This window comes from Chaetura pelagica, unplaced genomic scaffold (genome assembly GCF_000747805.2).
Source record: "Chaetura pelagica isolate M959 unplaced genomic scaffold, ChaPel_1.0 scaffold345, whole genome shotgun sequence".
Taxonomy (NCBI): domain Eukaryota; kingdom Metazoa; phylum Chordata; class Aves; order Apodiformes; family Apodidae; genus Chaetura; species Chaetura pelagica.
Genome location: NW_009953962.1, coordinates 569,493 through 576,978, shown reverse-complemented (window position 1 = coordinate 576,978; position 7,486 = coordinate 569,493). Strand labels below are relative to the sequence as shown.

General features: G+C 40.1%; 1 pseudogene; it reads left to right on the top strand.

Annotated features, from left to right (window-relative positions):
- The first annotated feature begins 846 nt into the window (after positions 1-846).
- Positions 847-7,049, top strand: LOC104392524 (annotated as a pseudogene).
- The last annotated feature ends 437 nt before the right edge of the window (positions 7,050-7,486 follow it).

Here is a 7,486-nt window from a genome sequence, read left to right as displayed (position 1 = left end):
ATAAAAAAAAATAATCACAAAATCGTGGTGGTGACACCAGCTATGAAACCATGTCTTGACAGATTGGATCCTCCTGTTCTTTACAATGGCACTACTTTCAACTGGAAGGAAGGAAAAAACAACTTGCACCTCAGAGTGTCTCACTAACTGTCCCAACTCCCTGAAGTGTCTCTTGATTGTTCGTGGACTACTATTTGATGTTTCCTCTTGACCTACATAGAAAATCTGTAGTGGGTAGTAATCTGTGGACTTCATTAAAGCTAGGAAGTTTTCTAGTGATGTCCTTAACCCAGGCTCCAGGAAGACAGCAGATGTCCCTGTGAGGAAGGTCTACACAGCATATCAGACCCTCTGTTCCCCTCAGAACAGGGTCACCTACAACTATAACCCTTCTGTTTTTTTTCTTTTGTGTGTGATGGTATTATGGGCAGTAGGCCTGTCTGACTGTGTATGCAGTTTTGGTGTAGCTTGCCTATTGTCCCCATCCTCATTCAGCTCTTCTTCTTCAACAAGAGCCTAGCATGTGTTGCTCAGAGGCATCTGGGGGAACAGTGAGGTAAGCAAGAATTAATTCTTCTGAGGTATTTCTGCAGTAAATAGTTATACCCAAGTTCTGTATCAGGTAATGGTTAGAAGTTAACCTAAGATAAATTAAAACATAATTATCTGCTAAGATGTAAAGATTCCTGTTTTCCAGTAGGAAAATGTGCACTGATTCTCCACTGTCTTTTGAGGAAGCTATCAGAAGAAGAAACAATTTATTGGATGAATAATTTAGGCATTGGTAAGACAATGCAATGCTGTTGTTTGAGGATAAGAAACTCAGAAGAAGCAAGAAAGTAAAGGATGGATGAAACACCACTATGCAGGAAAAAAAGGGAGGAAAATTTTGTCAGGGATGTAAAGAATAAAAGGAAAAGCTTATTTAGGTATGTTAGGGAGAAAAGGACAACCAAGGAGAGTGTAGACCCTTTCCTGAAGGAAATAGGTGAGATAGCAACACAGGTTATTGAGAAGGCTGAGGTCCTCAATAGCTTCTTTGCTTCAGTCTTTGGCAAATTCTCCAACCTCAAAACAAAGGCTACAGAAGGTGAAAGCAGGGACTTGGAGAAATTAATTACTGCCCACTGAAGGTGTAGAGCAGATTTGTGACCATCTAAAGAACCTGGAGGTGCATAAATGGGACCTGATGGGATTCACCCATGGGTCCTGAGGGAAGTTGGTGGATGAAATTGCTAAGCCTCTGTCCATCATATCTGAGAGGTCATGGCAGCCTGGTGAGGTTCTTGCTGATTGGAAAAAAAAGGGAACATAGCTCCTATTTTTAAAAAGGGGGAAAAGGAAGAGCCAGGGAACTGCAGGACAGTCAGTCTCACATCTGTGCCTGGCAAGGTCATGGAGCAGATCCTCCTGGAAAGTCCGTTAAGACAAATGGAAAATAAAGAGGTGATTGGTGGCAGCCAACATGGCTTCAGTAAGGACGAGTCATGCCTGACCAGTCTGGTGGCCTTCTGCAACACGGCTACAGAGATAGTGGATGGTGGCAGAGCAACTGATGTCATCTACCTGGATGTGCAAAGTGTTTGACACTGTCCCACATGACATCCTGGTCTACAAAGTCTCTTGTGAGCAAGGCCTAGTGCCCTCTTGAGTGTGAGGAACTTGTGAGACAGTGTCACTATTGAAGGAGTTGTTGTCAATGGTTCAGTGTCCAAATGGAGCCAGGTGATGCGTGGTGTTCCTCAGGGGTCAGTACTGGGACCGGTGCTGTTTAATATCTTTGTTGAAGACACGCACAGTGGGATTGAGTTTGCTGATGACACCAAGCTGTGTGTTGTGCTTGACACCCAAGAGGTAAGGGACACCATCCAGAGGTGACCTTGACATGCTCAAGAGGTGGGCCAGTGTCAACCTCATGAAGTTCAACAAGGCCAAGAGCAGGGTCCTGCACCTGGGTCGGCACAACCCCAAGAACAAATACAGGCTGGGGGAAGAATGGCTACAGAGCAGCCCTGAGGAGAAGGACTTGGGGGTGGTAATAGATGAGAAGCTCAACATGAGCCACCAGTGTGTGCTCACAGCCCAGAGAGCCAAACACACCCTGGACTGCATCAAATGAAGTGTGGCCAGCAGGGCCAGGGAGGGGATTCTGCTCCTTTGCTCTGCTCTGGTGAGACCCCACCTGGAGTACTGCACACAGTTCTGGTGGCCTCAGCACAAGAAGGATATGGACCTGTTGGAAAGGGTCCAGAGAAGGGCCACCAAGATGATCAAAGGGCTGGAGCACCTCTGCTAGGAAGACAGACAAAGAGAACTGGGGCTGTTCAGCCTAGAGAATAGAAGGCTCTGGGGAGACCTTATAGATCCTTCCAGTACTTGAAAGGGGTCTTCAGGAAAGCTGGGGAGGGGTTTTCATCAGATAAGATGGTGATAAGACAAGGGCTAATGTTTTTAAATTGAGAGAGGGGAGATTTACGTTAGATATTAGGAAGACATTCTTCACTGTAAGGGTGGTGAGGAACTGTAATGGGTTTCCCAGGGAGGTGGTTGATGCCCCATTTCTGGAGGTTTTTAAGGCCAGGTTGGACAAGATTTTGGTCTAATGGTAGGGTTTTGTCTTCATGGCAGGGGGGTTGGAACTTGATGATCTTTGATGTCCCTTTCAACCTTAATGATTCTATGATTCCATGAAACTATTAGTGTATTGATAACATCTGAAATGTGCACGTTCTTTTAAGTTATTTCTCTGCTTCTCTTGTTTTTTAAATATTACTTGCTCTGGAATATCTCACACACATTATTTTATGTGTTTCACTTATTTAGTATTTCTTTTTCTTAATCCATGAATCTGAGAATATGAGGTGGGTGGGAGGAAGGAAGACTGAAAATGTAATACTGCCATTTATGATACTGTTAAATTGTGAGCTAGTAGACATGAGGCTGTATTATATTTTGGTGGCAACTTTCATAGGCAAATTTACTGCTCATGCCTGCAGTGTTCACTTCTGGAAAACAGTCAGCCTTGTATGCTCAATACATCTATTGGCATTTTGTACTTGCTTTGTCCACAAGTCAGTTCAATGCTGAAGGGCAGGTGAGCCCCAAGGTATCTTCTACTGCAGGTTGCTCTTGAACATAGCAGCCACATGTAGACATGGTCTATGTTCTAAAGAACTAAAGGAATAGCTTTTCTAGAGCAACATTATTCTGAATTTTGACAACATACTTGCATATTTAGCAATTAGTATAGAATATGAACCATTTTTTATGGGTTTGAGCTATTAATTTTTGATGAGTTGGGCCAGTATGAATATCTTGGGTGGACTTACATATCTCAAAGTGTAGCTAAAATTTACATATATATTGTATCAAAGATACTCTTTTATTCTTTGAATCATTCTTTGTGTGAGCTAAATTAAAACAAATAAAAAGTCCCAGGAATGATTTGACACACATTAATGAGACAGTGTGATCTTCTGCAATATTTTAGCCGAGCATTCCCAAACATGACTAATAATATTTTCTACTTATAGGTAGATTTTGATCTGGCCTGAGAAACACCTGAATTTCAGTAAACTTATAACAGGAAAGCCTATCAAATAGTTAAAAATCATCAATTTCTGGGTGTGATTACTGAAGTAATGAAGGCTTTGTATATACAACAAGGGAGTTTGAGATGCAGTGACATTGAAGTGTTAAAAAAAAGAAAAAAAAAAAAAAAAAAAAAAAGAAAGCTATTTCTCTCTTTCCTTGAAGTCAGGTAGCAGTTTTGGTAATGAATCATCTTCAAGAGTGGCATGGTAGGAAGAAAGTCTCGAAAGGAAAATCAAAAGGAGAGGCAATCGATGAGAAGCTGCTGCTTTTTTAATTAAATAGTAACTTGTGTCAGCATAAACTCTCCCAAAACTTACTTAGAAAATTTATAAGAAGTAATGTGAGCTATTGCTGGAGTCTGGAGACTGAAGTTCTGGTATCAGATAAACCTTGCAGAGTAGAACTGTGGGATTCTGCTCTCTCTGTTCAGCAAATAATGAGGCTTTAGGGCAATTTCTCCTGTAACCTCTTTTTTTGGCAAGCTCAGGTGGTTATTACATTGAAAATAAAAAAAAAAAAAAGGTTTCCTATCTGAAGGGACATGGTCTCCAAGAAGAATTCAGGCTTGACTGTAACAAAATGTTACAGGCTCTAAGTAGACAAAAACCACTGATGCAAAATTAGAAACCAACAAGTAATAAAGACAGATGAATGGGTACAGATGTTTTAGAAAACAACTGTGAAGTTTTTGATCACAGAACTTTAATTGAGTAGATATTCTATTTTTTGCTATTACTGTTGTTTTTTCTCAGCAGTTTCTCTGATAGCAGCATTTCTTCAGGGTTCTTTTGGTGTTTGTTGACACAAGAAGAGAAGCACTGTCTGTTGCAAGAACAGAACACGAGTTCCACAGTTTTGCTGATTGTCACCATGATCCTACAAAAAAACCGAGTTTGTGACCTTGGTACTTTTAAGTAAGCCTTGCTGTTTATATTTAAAGCAGTGAAGAGCATAGATTTCCTATTTAATTGCATAAGCTTAATATGAATCCTGGGAACAGATATTTATTATTTTGCTCAGTGTGTATTAAGCCACTTGGAAATGTGACTGATATCAATTTTGGCCTTAAAATCCATAAATCTATACTACAAATACAACATAGAAATGAGGTCAGCTCAAGCTGTTATCTTAATTTTATGTTTTGTCTGAAAACACAAGATAGTTTCTAAAAATTAAAACCTATATCTTGGATAAATAATTCATAAAAGCACAGACCCATGTAAAGAAGAAAATTACAATATCAATTTTGAACAGTTTCATGTTTTTCATTATTTTTATTTTATTTCTTTTAGCAGAGAATAGGCTTGTGTCAGATTAAAAACAGTATGTTTTCTAGCTAAATATTCTGCATGAACAAGAAAAGTGTGAGATTTAAGATTGACTCAGATCCACATTCTGACCAAAATTACTCTTAAATTCTCTTTCTACCACAGCATAACTTCAGCAATTAGTTATAAATAACTGTAGGAACTATTTTATTCTAAAAAGCAGACCCATTTTATTGTGGGGAGGATTTAATTTTATTTTATTTTTTTTTTAATGGAAAATGAATTAACCTTATTTAAAACTTTGTTTGAATTTTAGTTGTGAAAGCAATTAAGTCTCTGTCTTCAACTCTCAAATTGATTTCATCATGTATAAAGGTCTAGCAGTAGCAGGTACTTTTCATTATGTTAGGATATATGAAAGCAGACTGAAAGTGGGGCAAGAAAAATTACTAGATATTTCAGGACTTGCTGGGCAGGGAGGTGAGAACCTATGATGAAGTCACACTACAGGAGATGGTTATGCCTTGTGGCTGTGCCTGAGGATACAGTGCTTGGAAAAGAGTTTAAAGGGTCAGTGTGCAAATTAAACTGCAAAAAAATAGGACGTTCAAATCCAGATTCATGTTGCCTGAGTTTTATTTTTAAGCTCTGCCAAAACCCAAAGTGCAGGATTTTTTACTTTACTAAGGGTTTATTTCACTCTCTCCCTTCTTTTGTACTGCATTTTTAGAAATCAGCTAGTCTGCAGCTAAGTTGCTGGAACAGTGAATTACATTAGCTTAGACCAGAAAATTCTTAGTGTAAATTCCAGTTTTCTCTCTTCCTTTCTTTCCCTTTTTTTTGCAAATACAGTAGTTTAAGATATTATTGGTGGAACTTAATTTTATTTATTTTACAAAACTGTTGGCTTGGTTTTTGTTATGTGGTTTTGTTTGGGTTTCTTTGGTTTATTTTTTTCTTTTCTGGTTGTTTTGTTTTGGTTTTTCTTTGCTTGTTTAAACCACATACACAAACCAAAATGAAACCATATAAAAAGGAAATGATGAGCACTAATAACAAGATTTTAACTACCCTCAGATGTGACAGCAGGATTTTTCAAGTGTTCTGCTTAGGATAAATGTGGAGCTACAAAGCATCAGAAAAGTAAAGGAGAGAGTTTGTGAGTTAAGGATGTTTACTGCATGTTTTCCTACATAAGTAAGGATGACCTTGAGGTAACCCTGGATGTATTAAAGAAACATGCAGATGTGGCACTTCATGGCATGCTCTAGTGGGCATGGTGAGTTTTTTGTGGGTTACATGTTGTTGGTTTTGTGGGGTGTGTGGTTGTGGGTTTCGCTGTCATTTCTTTGGGTATGTTGTGTTGTTCACACACACACACTCCTCCCTGTGTGGAAGGCTGGACTAGGTGTTCTCAGAGGTCTTTTCCAACTATGATGATTCTGTGATTCTGAATAAAGATCAGTGTAGTTTGTATTTGATATAGAACTTTTTACCTTTAAGTATTAATACTGTTCAGTAAAAAATCATATGATCACTAGTATCACAAATTTGTGAATCATCACCCACATTTACTCCTTGTCAATTAAAACCAGCAGGGAAAAAAAAAAAAAAAAAAAGAAAAGCACAACTAAAATCTTGATAATGAAAGGAGTCTGACCAATTAATTGCAAGAACTAGAATGCCTAGAGTGAACACTCAGCAGGGAACAAGGCCTGCAGCTCTGGCTGGGGGTTCTACACCATCCAACCCTGTAGTGACTGATTCCTAGACTCAGAGCAGCTGAAAGAAGAGGTTGCTGTACAGACTGCAGACTGTGGGAAGTGCCTGGAACTCTTGCATGAGTCAGGGTTAGGTGGGAAACTTTCAGGCATTAGGTGTGGCAAGGTAGAGGACCTCCTGCAGCAGGTGTCTGAGTTGAAGGAAATTGTGAAAAGGCTATGTAACATCATATGTAACATTTGCTTACAGAGCCCTGGAAGTGGCAGTGAAGAACTAGGGAGGCCAGATAGTTTTTATTCCCTGCTCAAAGGGAATGGGATTGAAAGAGCAAATGCATGGGGGAAAATCAATAACCGGCTACCGGAGTGGTGCCACCACCAGGGCTTTGGCTTCCTAGACCATGGGACTCTCTTTGAGACACATGGTCTCCTAGGGGCTGATGGGATTAATCTTTCAGTGAAGTAGGTGACTACCTTTGGCAACAGCTTGCCAATCTGTTGAGGGATTTAAACCAGAGTTGCTGGGGGAGGGGATCCTCAATCCATCTGCCACCCCTTTGAAGCCAATTTGAGTAAGATATTCCCTGGGCCTGAAGAAGGATCACAGGCCAGCAGAAGAATACCTGAAAGGAAGGATAATGGAATCCCAGGCACTGAGGCAAGTTCAATGGGGACCCAACTTAAATGCCTCTATGCGCATGCACATGGCATGGGAAATAAGCAGGAGGAGCTGCAAATACGTGCAAGCCTGCAGGGCTATGATTTTAATGGCATCACTGAGAAGGAGGGAGCTGATTCAGCCCCTCTTCTCCGCTCTCATGAGACCTCACCTGGAGTACTGTGTCCAGTTCTGGAGCCCTCAACACAGGAAGAACCTAGAGCTCTTGGAGTGAGTCCAGAGGA